The following is a 17,251-nucleotide window of genomic DNA, read 5'->3' as shown; positions in this document are numbered from 1 at the left end:
TTATATGTGAGAGACTGACTTGATTTATAAACTTTCACTTCAAGCACAATGAAAATTATTTCAAAAAAAAGTACTAATATTGTATGAGTTCACTTCTGTACTGAAAATGTTTACGCACAAAAAGATAAACTTCTGAAAAGAATGTTGAGCTTATAGGACCAAGAATTTTCAGGAGCCAGAATGGTTCCTGGACATCTCTTCTTCTGAAACTAAAAGGAGAGATGAAGTGATGGGTATAAAGGGGAGATATGGCGGCTAATTTTTTTTTTTATGGCAGCTAAGAGAAACTAAGGCAGTTCACAACCTTACCAGTTACTGTTGAGTTGATTCCAATTCATAGTGACCCCATGTGTGCCGAGAACAACTGTGCTCCACAGTGTTTCCAGTGGCTGATTTCTTAGACGTGAATGGCCAGGCCCTTCTCCTGAGGTGCCTCTGGTTGGACTGGTACCTCCAACCTTTTGATTAGCAGCCCAATGTAAAGTGTTAACCATTTGCACCACCCAGGGACTCCCAGTTCACAACAACGTCCTTTATGAAGTGAAGTCTGATTTCTTGGTCATCTTGCTACTTTCCTTTTAGCTTCTGTCTATTCTTTTGGGTGCTCCCTAAGACATCTATCTTAGGCCCCATTCCACCAGAGATGCAAACATCTCCTCCAGGTTTGTATTATTTTAGAAGACTCCAAGCCTGGAAAGCATTTTAAAATACATTCAGCGTAACAGGCACCAGAAGAGGTCATTTTTGAGTAAGCCTTCTTGCTGATTCTCCACAAATTCTAGATCATCTCAGTGTGACCCTGAGGTCTATCCAAAACCAAACCCAACCTCTTTCTGTCAAGTTGATAACTACTCACGGCAGCCCCATGTGTGTCAGGGTAGGAGTGTGCTCCACAGGATTTTCAAGGACTGATTTTTTTGGAAATAGACAGCCAGGCCTTTCTTCTGAGGCACCTCTGGATTGACTTGAACCACCAAAACTTTTCTCCCAATGAATAAACTGCTCATTGGGTTGACATCATGTTGAGATAGCCTTAGATCCAGTTACCTTTTCCCAGTGTTCATTTTTAAAAAGATAGTTATTACAAAAAAAAATCATTGATTTTAATAATACCTTTTAAAATTTTATTGAATTTCCAAATATATTACTTTCAAATTAGCTTTAAAATTTTGTTACAAAAGTAATACATGCACACCGCACAAAATTTCAAATAGTAAAAAATTGTTTAAATGGAAAAAATGTCCTCTTCCCCAACAACAACTACTGTTACAAGTTTTTGTATCCTAGTGGTGACTTTGGTGAAGGGTAAGACAGTACACAATACTGGGGAAGCCAGAACAACTTGTACAAGGCAAGGTTATGGAAGCAACATAGACACATTCCTAACTCCCTGAGGGATGAAATTACTGGGCTGAGGGCTGTGGGGTCCATGGTCTCTGGGAACATCTAGCTCAACTGGGATATCATAATTTATAAGGAAATGTTCTACATTCTACTTTGGTGAGTAGTGTCTGCGCTCTTAAAAGCCTGTAAGTGGCAATCTAACATACTCCACTGGTCTCACGCCATGTGGAGCAAGACAGAATGACGGAAACCAGGGACACAAGGGAAAGATTAGTCCAAACGACTAACGGACCACAAATATCACAGCCTCCACCAGGCTGAGTCCAGCACAGCTAGATGGCGCCCGGCTACCGCCACTGACTGCTCTGACAGGGATCACAACAGAGGGTCATGTACAGAGCTGCAGAAAAACGTAGAACAATATTTGAACCCACACACACACAAATAAAAAAGACTAGACTTACTATCTCATAGAGACTGCAGAAACCCCAGAGAATGGCCCCCGGACCCTTATAGCTCAGAACTGAAGTCACGACTGAGGTACAACGTTCAACCAGAAATTAAACAGCCCATTAAATGGGTCTAAATGGGCACAGCAGCCTAGGGGTGAGGACGAGAAGGCAGCAGGGCCAGGAAAGCTGGTAACAGAGAACTCAAGGTCGAGAAGTGGAGACTGTTGACATGTCATAGGGTTGGCAACCGATGTCACAAAACAATATGTGTATTAATTGTTTACTAAGAAATTAGTTTGCTCTGTAAATCTTCAACTAACGTACAATAGAAAAATAAAATAAAAATTTTAGTTTCCTAACAGAGGAGGACAGATTCTAATGAACAAGATATTAAGCACAGTGCAAAGGGCAAGGAACTGAACTCACGTTAAAGACTTTTTATTATGGATCATAGTGAAAGGGTAGCTAGAGAGACCCTTAAACATAAAGAAAGGAGACTGGCATTCTCTTCACTGACGCAGAACTTACTGTCACAGTTAAGACTCAATTCCTAGGTTTCTTTATATTTGTTAAAGTATAATGGTTCAGAGCACAAGTGCCGGAAAAAGATCTGAATTCCATCAGTTACTGTGACTTAAAGCAAATACGTTAACATTCTCTGAACCTCCATTTCTGCATCTGTAAAATGGGGTCAATAGTAGGGTTGGTGAATGAACTAATGTATGCTAAAAGATTAACATGGTAGATGGTACATAGAAAACAGTCAATGAATTTTAGCTATCCTCATTTTCTTTGTTCCATAAAGGGAGCTCCTATGTCTGTTAAGCTTACTATTCTGTGCATTATTGGTTAGCACAGTCCCTATCACATAGGTAGATATATAATTCTGTGTTAGGTAAGTGACTATTTGATAGGAAATAAAATATTTGGCAATGAATAGAAGAAAATAATTAAAGCAGTAGCTAGAAGGGCTATATAGTTAAGTAAAGATTTATGTTATATAACAAACCATGTGAAAATTTAGTGGCTCAAAATAACAGCCGTTTATTTGTTCATGAGTCTGTGGTTTCAGTTGGGATGGCACATCTCTGCACCATGTAGTGTTGTCTGTCTGGGTCACTCCTGAGTTTGTGGCCAGCTGATGGGCCATGGCTTCACTCACATGTCTCTTGCTTGGCTGGCTGTCTTTCTGTTGACAGGGGCAAAGGAGATATCTAGGCCACTGGGTTCTCATCATCTAGGAAGGTAGCCTGCGCTTGTTCACATGGTGGTGGTCAGAATGTAACACAAGACAAGTAAGAGAGGGCAAACCCCAATGTCACATCTCTTTTTAAGTCTATACTTGAGTCATGTTTGCTATTATCCCATTGAGCAAAGCAAGTACTACGGCCAAGCCCAGAGTCAGTATGGGAAGGGACTTCCCAAGGCTTGGACAACATGGAGGGCAATCAGAGTGGTCATTTATGCACAGGTGAGAATTATGCACCGGGTAGATCTCTAATGATATTTTAGCATATTTACTGTAAATGGAAGGTTACTGATGAAGCAAGATAAACTTCAGAAAGGAAAGATGAGTTCATAGGACCAAGAATTTTCAGGAGCCAGAAGGTTTCCTGGATGTCTCTTCCTCTGAAACTAAAAGGAGAGAGGAAGTGGTGGATATAAGGGGCAATGTGGCCCTTAACAGAAACTAAGGCAGTTCACAACCTTACCAGTTACTGTTGAGTTGATTCCAACTTATGGCGACCCCATGTGTGCCAGAGAACAACTGTGCTCCATAGAGTTTCCAATGGCTGATTTTTCAGAAGTGGATTGCCAGGCCTTTCTTCTGCGGTGCCTTTGTTTGGATTCCAACCTCCAACCTTTCGATTAGCAGCCCAATGTCAAGTGTTAACCATTTGCACCACGCGGGGACTCCAAATTCACAACAATGTCCCTTATTAAGTGAAGTCTGATGTCTTGGTCATCTCGCTTGTTTCCGTTTAGCGTCTGTCTATTCTTTTGGGTGCTCCCTAAGACATCTATCCTACGCCACATTCCACCACAGATAGAAACATCTCCTTCATGTTTATGTGATTTTAGAAGACTCCAAGCCTGGAAAGCATTTTAAAATACATTCAACATAACAGGCACCAGAAGAGGTACTCTTTGAGTAAGCCTTCTTGCTGATTCTCCACAAATTCTAGATCATCTCAGTGTGACCCTGAGGTCTATCCAAAACCAAACCAAACCTGCTTCTGTCAAGTTGATAACAACTCATGGCAATCTCATGTGTGTCAGGGTAGAACTGTGCTCCATAGGGTTTTCAAAGTCTGATTTTTTTTTTTTGGAAATAGGCAGCCAGGCCTTTTTTCTGAGGCACCTCTGGATTGACTTGAACCAGCAAAACTTTTCCCCCAATGAATAAACTGCTCGCTGGGTTGACATCATGTGGAGATAGCCTTAGATCCAATTACCTTTTCCCAGTGTTCGTTTTTAAAAGGATAGTTACTATAACAAAATCATTAATTTTAATATCTTTTTAAAAATTTTGTTGAATTTCAAAAGGTATTACTTTCAATTTAGGTTTAACATTTATTTTGAAAAATTAATACATGCACATGATACAAATATTCAAAGAATTAAAAACTGTTTAAATGGAAAGAATGTCCTCTTATTCTACGATAACTACTGTTAAGAGTTTTTGTATCCTAGTGGTGACTTTGGTGAGGGTAAGAAAGTACACAATACTGGGGAAGCCAGCACAACTTATCCAAGGTAAGGTAGAAGTTCCAGCCGAGACATCCCCCCCACCCTGCCGCGGTCCCCGCCCCCCTCGCAGCCCACCAAGCCACAGCTTCTAAACGCACTTTGGCCCGACCACGCTGCGGCCCTAACCGCAGTTTGAATTTGGTGCCAGAATCCTGTGCCAGCGCGAACCAAGATTTTGGCACATACGCAGGACCTGAGGAGCTGTGTCCTCACTCTGTCCTTGGACGTGAACATCACTGACATGATTCAACATCTGGACCCCCAAATGTGGACATGGGAAGGCGAAGGGCAGAGAGTTCCGGGCACCAAACCCAACCCCCAGGTGCCGCTGGAAATAAAAAGCTCTCCGACCCCCTCAGTCATTGACCACATGGCCTTAGGGTGGCTAGACCACGCGTTGCTCCTTGTCTGCGGAGACAATAAATTTCCACTTTCTGTTTCTCTTCCAACTGGTGCTGTGGCGTCCATCCTATTTCAATCGGCTAATACGACTGGACAAGAACCTTTGTTCAGTTAAAAGGTCATGGAATCTCCATAGACACATCCAAAGTCCATGAGGGACCAAATTACTGGGCTGAGGGCTATGGGGCCATGGTATTGAGGAACATCTAGCTCATTTGGCATAACATACTTTATAAAGAAAATGTTCTACATTCTACTATAGTGAGTAGCATCTGCAGCTTAAAAATTGCGAGTGGCCATCTAAGATACTCCACTGCTCCCAACCCATCTAGAGCAAGAGAAAATGAAGAAAACCAAAGACACAAGGGAAAGATTAGTCCAAAGTACTAAGAGACCACAAGTACCACAGCCTCCATAAGACTAAGTCCAGCACAACTAGATGGAGCCTGGCTACCACCACTGACTGCTCTGACAGGGATCACAATAGAGGGTTCTGGACAGAGATGGAGAAAAATGTAGAACAAAATTCTAACTCACAATAAAAAGCAAAAATGACCAGATATAGTGTCTGACGGAGATTGGAGAAACCCCAAGAGTATGGTCCCCGTACACTCTTATAGCTCATTACTAAAGTCACACCTGAGGTTCAGCCAAAGATTAGGAAGTCCCATAAAACAAAATGAGTCTAAATGGGCACAGCAACCCAGCGGCGAGGACGAGAAGTCAGGAGAGGACCGGAAAGCTGGTAACAGGTAAACCACGGTCGAGAAGGGGAAAGTGTTATCATATCGTGGGGCTAGCAACCAATGTCACAAAACAATATGTGTATTAATTGTTTAATAAGAAACTTGTTTGCTCTGTAAACCTTCATCTAAAGTACAATTTAAAAAAAGAATTTAGTTTCCCCATAGAGGAGGACAGATACTAATGAACAAGATATGAAGCAAAGTGTAAGTGGCGAGAAAGTGGACTCAGATTAAAGACTTTTTATTTTGGATCATAGTAAAAGGGTAGCTAGACAGACCCTTAAAGATAAAGGAGGCTTGTATTGTCTTCATTGACACAAAAGTTTCTGTCAGAGTTAAGAATAAATTCCTAGGTTTCTTTCTATCTGTTCTTAAAGTATAATGGTTGAGAGCACAAGCTCTGGAGAAAGATCTGAATTCCATCACTTACTGTGACTTAAAGAAAACAACGTTCTCTGAACCTCCATTTCTGCATCTGAAAAGTGGGGTCAATAGTAGGGTTGGTGTATGAACTAATGTATGCTAAAAGATCAACATGCTAGATGGTATAAAGAAAACACTCAATAAATTTATTTATTTATTTTATTCTTGACCCCACTTTTCAGATGCAGAAATGGAGGTTCAGAGAACGTTGTTTAATATTAGCTATCATTATTTCTTTGTTCCATAAAGATAGTTCCCTATCTGTTATTGCTTCCCATTCTATGCATTATTGGTTAACACAGTCCCTATCACATAGTATGCTTACATACTTACGTGTTAGAAAGTGAATACTTAGTAGGAAATGAAAGATTTGGCAATGAATGGAAGAAAATAGTTAAAGTAGTAGCTAGAAGGGTTATGTATATTTTTTTTTAAAGATTTACGTTCTATAACAAACCATGGCAAAATTTTGTGTCTGAAATCAACAGCCATTTATTTGTTCATGAGTCTGTGATTTCAGTTGGGATGGCACATCTCTGCACCACATAGTGTTGTCTGGGGTCACTCCTGAGTTGTGGTCAGCTGATGGTCCATGGGCTCACTCACATGTTTCTTCCTTGGCTGTCTGTCTCTCTGCTGGCAGGGACAAAGGAGGTATCTAGGCCATTCAACTCTCACCATCCAGCAGGCTAGCCTCCATTTCTTCACATGGTGGTGGTCACAAGGTATCTCTTTTCAAGTGCTACATCTGTCATGTTTGCTATTATCCCACTGAGGAAAGCAAAAACTATGGCCAAGACCAGGGTCAATATTGGAAGGGAATTCCTAAGGCTTGGACAACAGGGAGGGTAATCAGTGTGGACATATACCCACAGGTGAAAAAAATGTGCCAGATAGATCTCATGATATTTGAGCATATTTGCTGCAAAGGGAAATGTACTGATGAAGAAAGCAACATAAACTTCTGAAATGACAGACGACTTCACAGACCAAGAATTTTCAGGAGCCAGAAGGTCTCTTCCTCTGAAACTAAAAGGAGAGATGAAGCAATGGGTATAAAGGGGAGATGTGGCTGCTAAGGGAAACTACGGCAGTTCACGACCTTACCAGTTACTGTTGAGTTGATTTCAACTCACAGAGACCTCGTGTGCCAGAGAACAACAGTGATCCACAGGGTTTCCGATGGGTGATTTCTCAGACGTGGATTGCCAGGCCTGTCTTCCAAGGTGCCTCTGGTTGGACTGGAACCTCCAACATTTTGATTAGCAGCCCAATGTAAAGTGTTAACCATTTGCATCACCCAGGGACTCCCAGTTCACAACAATATCCCTTATTAAGTGACATCTGATGTCTTGGTCATCTTGCTAGTTTTCTTTTAGCTTCTGTCTATTCTTTTGTGTGCTCCCTAAGACACCTATGCTAGACCACATTCCACCAGAGATGCAAACATCTCCTTCATGTTTGTATGATTTTAGAAGACTCCAAGCCTGGAAAGCATTTTAAAATACATTAAACATAACAGGCACTAGAGGAGGTACTTTTTGAGTAAGGCTTCTTGCTGATTCTCCACAAATTCTAGATCATCTCAGTTTGACTCTGTGGTCTGTCCAAAACCAAACCAAACCTATTTCTGTCAAGTTCACTACAACTCATGGCAACCCCCTGAGTATCAGGGTAGAATTGTGCTCCACAGGGTTTTCAATGAGTGAATATTTTGAAATAGATTGCCGGCCTTTCTTCTGAGGCACCTCTGGATTGACTCAAACCACCAAACATTTCCCCCAATGAAGAAACTGCTCGTTGGGTTGACATCATGTAGAGATAGCTTTAGATCCAATTACCTTTTCCCAGTGTTCATTTTTAAAAGGATAGTTATTATAAAAAAATTCATTTTAATATTATCTTTTTTAAAAAGTTTGTTGAATTTCCAAAGATATTACTTCCAAATTAGGTTGAAAATTTTGTTGAAAAACTAATAAATACACATGGTACTAAAATTAAAATAGTAAAAAACTGTTTAAATGGAAAGAATGTCCTCTTCATAAAAGACAACTACTGTTAAGAGTTTTTGTATCCTAGTGGTAACTTTGGTGATGAGGAAGACAGTACACAACACTGGGGAAGCTGGCAGAACTGATCCAAGGCAAGATCATGGAAGTTCCATAGACACATCCAAACTTCCTGAGGGACCAAGTTACGGGCTGAGGGCTGTGGGGTCCACGGTCTCAGGGAACGTCTAGTTCAACTGCCATAACATAGTTTATAAAGAAAATGTTCTATAATCTTACTTTGAGGAGTAGCATCTGGGATCTTAAAATCTTGTGAGTGGCCATCTTAGACACTCCTTTGGTCCTACTCCATCTGGAGCAAGGGAGAATGCAGAGAACTGAAGATAGGAAGACAAGATTAGTCTGAAGGACTAATGGACCACAACTACTACGACCTCCAGCAGATTCAGTCCAGTACAACCAGATGGTGCCAGGCTACCAACACGGACTGCTCTGAGGGGGATCAACAATAGAGAGTCCTAGACAGAGCAGGGAGAAAAATGTAGAACAAAATTCTGACTCCCACACACAAAAAAAGACCCGACTTAGTTTCTCACAGAGACTGGAGAACCCCAAGATTATGGCCCCCAGACACTCTTATACCTCAATACTGTCATCACTGCTGAAGTTCGCCCTTCAGCCCAAGATTAGGGACGGCCATAAGAAAAAAAAAAAAAAACCGAGTCTAAATGGACACACCAGCCCAGGGTGAGGACGAGAAGCCTGCAGGGGACAGGAAACCTGGTAACAGGGAACCCAACGTCTAGAAGGGGAGAGTGTTGACATGTCGTGCGGTTGGCAACCAATGTCACAAAACAATATGTGTATTAATTTTTAATAAGGAACTAGTTTGCTTTGTAAACCTTAATCTAAAGTAAAATTTAAAAAAATTAGTTTCCTTACAGAAGAGGACAGATTCTAACGGACAAGATAAGAAGCAAAGTGTAAGTGGCAAGGAACTGGACTCAGGTTAAAGACTTTACTTTGGATCATAGTAAAAGGGCAGCTAGACAGATGCTTAAAGATACAGAAAGGAGACTTACATTCTCTTCACTCATGCAGAAGTTACTGTCAGAATTAAGACTGAATTTCTAGATTTCTTTATAACTGTTCTTAAGCTAAAGTATGATGGTCCAGAGAACAGGCGCTGGAGAAAGATCTGAATTCCATCACTTGTTGTGACTTAAAGCAAATATCTTAACATTGTATGAACCTCTATTTCTGCATCTGTAAAATGGGGTCAATAATAGGGTTGGTAGATGAACTAATGTATGCTAAAAGATTAACATGGTAGATGATGCAAAGAAAACACTCAATAAATTTTAGCTATTATCATTTTCTTTGTTCCATAAATAGTAAGCTGTTATAGCTTACTATTTTATGCATTATTGGTTAGCACAGTCCCTATCACATAGTATGCTCATATAATTATGTGTTAGATAAGTGACTATTTCATAGGAAATAAAAGATTTGGCAATGAATGGAAGAAAATAATTAAAGCCGTAACTGGAAAGGTTATACAGCTAAGTAAAGATTTATCTCATATAACAAACCATGCCAAAATTTAGTGGTTCAAAACAACAGCCATTTATTTATGAGTCTGTGGTTTCACTTGGGATGGTACATCTCTGCACCATGTAGCGTTGTCTGGGGTCACTCCTGAGTTTGTGGTCACCTGATGGTCCATGGCCTCACTCACATGTCTCTTGCCTGGCTGCCTGTATTTCTGTTGGCAAGGTCTAGGCCAGTAAGTTCTCACCATCCAGCAGGCTAGCCTGGGTTTGTTCACATGGTGGTAGTCACAAGGTATTGCAAGAAAACTAAGAGAAGGCAAACCCCAGTGTCACATGAGTTTTCAAGTCTCTACTTTTGTCATGTTTGATATTATCCCACTGAGCAAAGCATACACTATGGCCAAGCCCAGAGTCAATATGGGAAGGGACTTCCCAAGGCTTGGACAACAGGGAAGGTAACCAAGGTGGCCATTTATGGACAGGTGAAAAAAATGCACCAGGTAGATCTCATTATATTTTAGCATATTTAGTGCAAAGGGAAAGTTGCCGATAAAGGAAACAACATAAACTTCTGCAAGGATAGACAAATTCACAGGACCAAGAATTTTCGGGATGCAGAAGGGTTCCTGGATGTCTTTTCCTCTGAACTAAAAGGAGAGATGAAGTGATGGGTATAAAAGGGGGATGTGGCTGCTAAGAGAAACTAAGGCATTTCAGAACCTTACCAATTACTGTTGATTCCAACTCATGGTGTCCCCATGTGTGCCGAGAACAACTGTGCTCCATATGGTTTGCAATGGCTGATTTTTCAGAAGTGGACTGCCAGGCCTTTCTTCTGAGGTATCTTTGGTTGGACATGGACTTCCAACCTTTTGATTAGCAGCCCAGTGGAAAGTGTGAACCATTTGCACCACCCGGGAACTCCCACTTCACAACAACTGGATGTTTGATGTCTTGGTCATCTTGCTAGTTTCCTTCTAGCTTCTGTCTATTCTTTTGGGTGCTCCCTATGACATCTATCTTATGGCCACATTCCGCCAGACATGCAAACATCTCCTTAATGTTTCTATAATTGTAGTAGACTCCAAGCCAGGAAAGCATTTTAAAAAATACATTAAACATAAGAGGCACTAGAAGAGGAGGTATTTTTATTTTTATTGTGCTTTAAGTGAAAGTTTACAACTCAAGTCAGTCTCTCATACAAAACCTTATAATCACCTTGCTATATACTCCTAGTTGCTCTCCTCCTAATGAGACAGCACACTCCTTCTCTCCACTCTTCTATTTTCGTGTCCATTCAGCCAGCTTCTGACCCCCTCTGCCCTCTTATCTCCTCTCCAGACAGGAGCTGCTCACACAGTCTCATGTGTCTACTTGATCCAAGAAGCTCACTCCTCACCAGTATCGTTTTCTATCCCATAGTCCAGTCCAATCCCTGTCTGAAGAGTTGGCTTTGGGAATGGTTCCTGTTTTGAGCTAACAGAAGGTCTGGGGACCATGACCTCCAGGGTCCTTCTAGTCTCAGTCAAAAGATTAAGCCTAGACTTCTTATGAGAATTTAAGGACTGCATCCCACTGCTCTCCTGCTCCGTCAGGGTTTCACTGCTGTGTTCCCTGTCCGGGCAGTAATTGGTTGTAGCCAGGGCACCATGTAGTTCTTCAGGTATCAGGCTGATGCACTCTCTGGTTTATGTGGTCCTTTCTGTCTTAGAAGAGGTATTTTTTGAGTAAGCCTTCTTGCTCCTTCTCCAAAATTCTAGATCATCTCAGTTTGACTCTCTGGTCTATCCAAAACCAAAGCAAACTTGTTTCTGTCGAGCCAATTACAACTCATGGCAACCCCACGTGGGTCAGGGTAGAACTGTGTTCCACAGAGTTTTCAACGAGTGATTTTTTTTTGGAAATAGATTGCCAGGCCTTTATTGTGAGGCACACTGGATTGACTCAAAGCACCAAATCTTTTTCCCCAATGAATAAACTGCTCGTTGGGTTGACATCATGTAGAGATAGCCTTAGATCCAATTACCTTTTCCCAGTGTTCTTTCTAAAAGGTTTGTTATTCCAAAAATAAACATTGATTTTAATATTATCTTTTAAATGTGTGTTGAATTTCAGTAGACATTACTTTCAAATTAGGTTTAAAATTTTGTTGAAAACGTAATACATGCACATGGTACAAAACTTCCTAGAGTGAAAAAATATTTAAATGGGGAGAATGTCCTCTTCCCCAAAGACAACTACTGTTAAGAGTTTTTGTATCCTAGTGGTAACCTGGAGAGCGGGCCACACAGTTGTCAGCCACACCGAGGTCATGGAAGTTTCGTAAACACACCCAAACTCCCTGAGGGACCAAATTACAAAGCAATCTCTATGGCTAAGCCCAGGGTCAGTATGGGAAGGGACTTCCCAAGGCTTGGACAACAGGGAGGGTGATCAGTGTAGACATTTATGCACAGGTGAAAAAAAATGTGCCAGACAGATCTCATGATATTTGAGCATATTTACTGCAAAGGGAAAGTTGCTGATGAAGGAAAGACGAGTTCATAGGACCAAGAATTTTCAGGAGCCAAAAGGTTCCTGGATGTCTCCTCCTCTGAAACTAAAAGTAGAGCTGAAGTGATGGGTGTAAAGGGGAGATGTGGCTGCTAAGAGAAACTAAGGCAGTTCACAACCTTACCAGTTATTGCTGAGTTGATTCCAATTCATGGCAACCCCATGTGTGCCAGAGAACAACTGTGCTCCACAGGGTTTGCAATGGCTGATTTTTCAGAAGTGGACTGCCAGGCCTTTCTTCTGAGGTGCCTCTGGTTGGACTAGAATCTCTAACCTTTTGATTAGCAGCCCAACGTAAAGTGTTAACCATTTGCACCACCCAGGGACTCTAAGTTCAAGACAACATCTCTTGTTAACTGAAGTCTGATGTCTTGGTCATCTTGCTGATTTCCTTTTAGCTTCTGTCTACTCTTTTGGGTGTTCCCTAAGACATCTATCCTAGGGCACATTCCACCAGAGATGCGAACATCTCCTTTATATTTCTAGTATTTTAGAAGACTCAAAGCCTGGAAAGCATTTCAAAATACATCAAACATAACAGGCACTAGAAGAGGTATTTTTTGAGTAAGTCTTGTGTCCACAAATTCTAGATCATCTCAGTTTGGCTCTGTGGTCTCTCCAAAACCAAACCAAACCTCTTTCTGTCAAGCCTATTACAATTCATGACAACCCCATGTATGTCTGGGTAGAACTGTGCTCCGAGGGGTTTTCAGCAATTGATTTTTTTAGAAATAGATTGCCAAGCCTTTCTTCCGAGGCACCTCTGGATGGACTCAAACCACCAAAACTTTTCCCCCAATGAATAAACTGCTTATTGGGTTGACATTATGTAGAGATAGCCATAGATCCAATTACCTTTTTCCAGTGTTAATTTTAAAGGATAGTTATTATAACAAAATCATTTGTTTTAATATCTTTTAAAATTTTGCTGAATTTCAAAAGATATTTCTTTCAAATTTGGTTTACTATTGTGTTGACAAAGTAATACATGCACATGGCACAAAAGTTCAAATAGTTAAAAACTGTTTAAATGGAAAGAATGTCCTCTTCCCCAAAGAGAATTACTGTTAAGAGTTTTTATATTCTAGTGGTAACTTTGGTGAAGGGTAAGACAGTACAAAATACTGGGGAAGCCAGCACAGCTTATCCAAGGCAGTGTCATGGAAGCTGCATAGTCACACCCAAACTCCCCGAAGGATCAAAATACTGAGCTGAGGGCTGTGGGGACCATGGTCTCTGGAAACACCTAGCTCAGTTGGCATAACGTAGTTTATAAAGAAAACGTTCCACGGGCTACTTTGGTGAATAGCGTCTGGGGTCTTAAAAGCTTGGGAACAGCCATCTAAGATACTACACTGGTCTCACCCCTCTGGAGCAAGGGAGAATAGAGAAAACTAAAGACACAAGGGAACGATTAGTACAAAGGACTAATAGACCACAACTACCACAGTCTCCACCAGACTGAGTCCAGCACAACTAGATGGCTCCTGGCTACCAACCAGCACTGACTACTCTGACAGAGATCACAATAGAGGGTGCCAGACAGAGCTGGAGAAAAATGTAGAACAAAATTCTAACTCACAAAAAAAGACCATACTACTGGCCTGACAGACTGTTGAAACCCTGAGACTATGGCCCCTGGACACCCTTTTAGCTCAGAAATGAAGTCACTACTGAGGTTCACCCTTCAGCGAAAGATTGAACTGGTCCATAAAACAAAAGGAGACTAAATAGGCACACCAGCTCAGGGGCAACAATGAGAAAGCAGGAGGGGGCAGGAAAGCTCGTAATAGGGAACCCCAGGTTGAGAGTGGAAGAGTGCTGATATGTCGTGGGGCTGGTAACCAATATCACAAAACAAGACGTGTACTAATTGTTTAATGAGAAGCTAGTTTGTGCTATAAACCTTCATCTAAAATACAATAATAAAATAAATAAAAGAGCTTTTGTATCCTACCCAGTATTTTCTATACATTCTCTCTCTCTGTCTCACACATACATACACACACACAAACACACACACACCCTTATATGTGCATTTTGAACACTGGCATCAGCTTTGGGTTACCATATAATCAGAGAATATTTTTTGGCTAAGGACACTTCGCAGGCCGAAATCATATTTACACAAAATCAGGTTGCTTCACCTTCCATTAGCCAAGGACATTATCTGGGACTACATCCAAACAAGTCTTTTACTAGACACTCAGCTTAATTGGTGTTTCTCATTAATTTTATTCAGTTTTAAATAATTGCAAAGTTACCTGAAGGTATCTTACTATGTAAATTTGGCAGCAGAATCGAAATTATGGAGGCAAGAATTACGTTTTCAACCACAAAAATATTTCTTTTCATTTCAATAGACATTGAATTATGATCAAGTAGCAGGACGTATGGCATTCAACAGTAATCAGTTCATTGACTGGTTGTTCTGGCTGTTTCATGTAGCTACATTTGTGGAACAAAATTCAGAGGCAAGAGTATTGGAAAGGTAATTAGCGCATTGATTTCATGGTCGTCTTCAAGAAAAAAACAAAGAAATAGAAACTCACAATGGGATAGAAATCTAAGCAATTACTTTATTCATGAGGCAGGTTGAATTCTTCATACTGCTTCAAAGCGGGGAAAAATAAAAGACAGTGGTGTTCTTTTAAAAAAAATGGTTAGTCGCTGATTCAGGAAAATCTAGAACAGCCAAATCTGGACTTAAAGATAACAATTAAACAAGTAGGAAGTGATTATCGACATTTCAAAAGATCCTTTATCTGATCAATGGATGCTCACCAAATCCTTTTACATTGCTAATTAATATGTCTATTATATATGATTCTAATTTGTAAAAGTCAGGCCTCATATCCTTTCAACAATTGTGGAATAAAGGTGTTTTCCTTCCTCAAGTAAGTACATTAAACATGCTGAGGGGTCGTGAGATCTCCTGGTCTTGAATTAATTTATTCCTATTGGAATATGCCCACAAACTAGGATCTCTCCATCAGGAAAAGACAAAAGTAACAAGATGAAAGTGGTTTAATACACTCAGTCTGTTACCTCTGCTAATAAGTAGATATAAGGATTACCTCACTTATTTAATAATTAGGACTAGTTAGGAATTAGGAATAATTCATATGATTGACTGCATCAACTATATACTGTCAGTTAGGTTAGACTTACATAAATATTTAATTTTTTTCAGTTTTTGTATGCATTAGGTGATAAGAAAAAAAAATCCTAAAACGATATTTCTCTTTCCACATTTTCTTGTAAATATAGAAACTGCTAATAAGCAATGTTAAAGATCTAAAGACACCAGCCTGATTTGGTTATTTATTATTTTGCTTCCAGTTCCAGCAGAGTTGATTTTCATTCATGGCAACCCCACGTGTGCAGAGTAGAACTCCTCCATAAGGGTTGTTTTTTTTTTTAATAATTTTTATTGAGCTTTAAGTGAAAGTTTACAAATCAAGTCAGTCTGTCACATGTAAGCTTATATACACCTTACTCCATACTCCCACTTACTCTCCCCCTAATGAGTCAGCCCTTCCAGTCTCTCCTTTCGTGACAATTTTGCCAGTTTCTAACCCTCTCTACCCTCCCATCTCCCCTCCAGACAGGAGATGCCAACACAGTCTCAAGTGTCCACCTGATACAAGTAGCTCACTCTTCATCAGCATCTCTCTCCAACCCATTGTCCAGTCCCTTCCATGTCTGATGAGTTGTCTTCGGGAATGATTCCTGTCCTGGGCCAACAGAAGGTTTGGGGACCATGACTGCCGGAATTCCTCTAGTCTCAGTCAGACCATTAAGTCTGGTCTTTTTATGAGAATTTGGGGTCTGCATCCCACTGATCTCCTGCTCCCTCAGGGGTTCTCTGTTGCGCTCCCTGTCAGGGCAGTCATAGGTTGTGGCCGGGCACCATCTAGTTCTTCTGGTCTCAGGATGATGTAAGTCTCTGGTTCATGTGGCCCTTTCTGTCTCTTGGGCTCATAGTTGTCGTGTGACCTTGGTGTTTTTGTTCTTCATTCTCCTTTGATCCAGGTGGGTTGAGACCAATTGATGCATCTACATGGCCGCTTGTTAGCATTTAAGACCCCAGACGCCACATTTCAAAGTGGGATGCAGAATGTTTTCATAATAGTATTATTTTGCCAATTGACTTAGAAGTTCCCTTAAGCCATAGTCCCCAAATCCCCGCCATTGCTCCACTGACCTTTGAAGCATTCAGTTTATCCTGGAAACTTCTTTGTTTTTGGTCCGGTCCATTTGAGGTGACCTTCCGTGTATTGAGTATTGTCCTTTCCTTCACCTAAAATAGTTCTTATCTACTAACTAATCAGTAAATAACCCTCTCTCACCCTCCCTCCCCCCCTCATAACCACAAAAGTATGTGTTCTTCTCAGTTTATACTATTTCTCAAGATCTTATAATAGTGGTCTTATACAATATTTGTCCTTTTGCCTCTGACTAATTTCACTCAGCATAATGCCTTCCAGGTTCCTCCATGTTATGAAATTTTTCACAGATTCGTCGCTGTTCTTTATCGATGTGTAGTATTCCATTGTGTGAATATACCACAATTTATTTAACCATTCATCCGTTGACGGACACCTTGGTTGCTTCCAGCTTTTTGCTAAGACTTTCAAAGCCTCCTGTCTTTCAAGGGCCTCTGGATGGGTTCGAACCATCAACCTTTTGGTTAGTAGCCTAGCACTTAACTGTTTGCCACACCGGTACTCCAGTGTTTCACTTATAACCATTATAAAATATATTAAGCTATTTCACTCTCCCACTGTTTGGCAATCTCATCTTGCAGTATTTAAAAAGTGCAAAAGAGAGCAGAAGGTAACTCACTGAAGTTCACTTAAAACAGAGTAGCTGATCCTGAAGATGGATTCTCTAACATTTTCTGTGCAAAAATGTCCTTTAATAACCCTAGTAGTATTACCTTAAGGGAATCAGCCAAAAACAAGATGGCAGTATCTGATCTCTATACGCTATTACTACAATTCCGTTGAAAAGCA

This window comes from Elephas maximus, chromosome X, assembly GCF_024166365.1.
Source record: "Elephas maximus indicus isolate mEleMax1 chromosome X, mEleMax1 primary haplotype, whole genome shotgun sequence".
Classification (NCBI taxonomy): Eukaryota; Metazoa; Chordata; class Mammalia; order Proboscidea; family Elephantidae; genus Elephas; species Elephas maximus.
Note: the sequence above shows the minus strand (reverse complement) of the source record.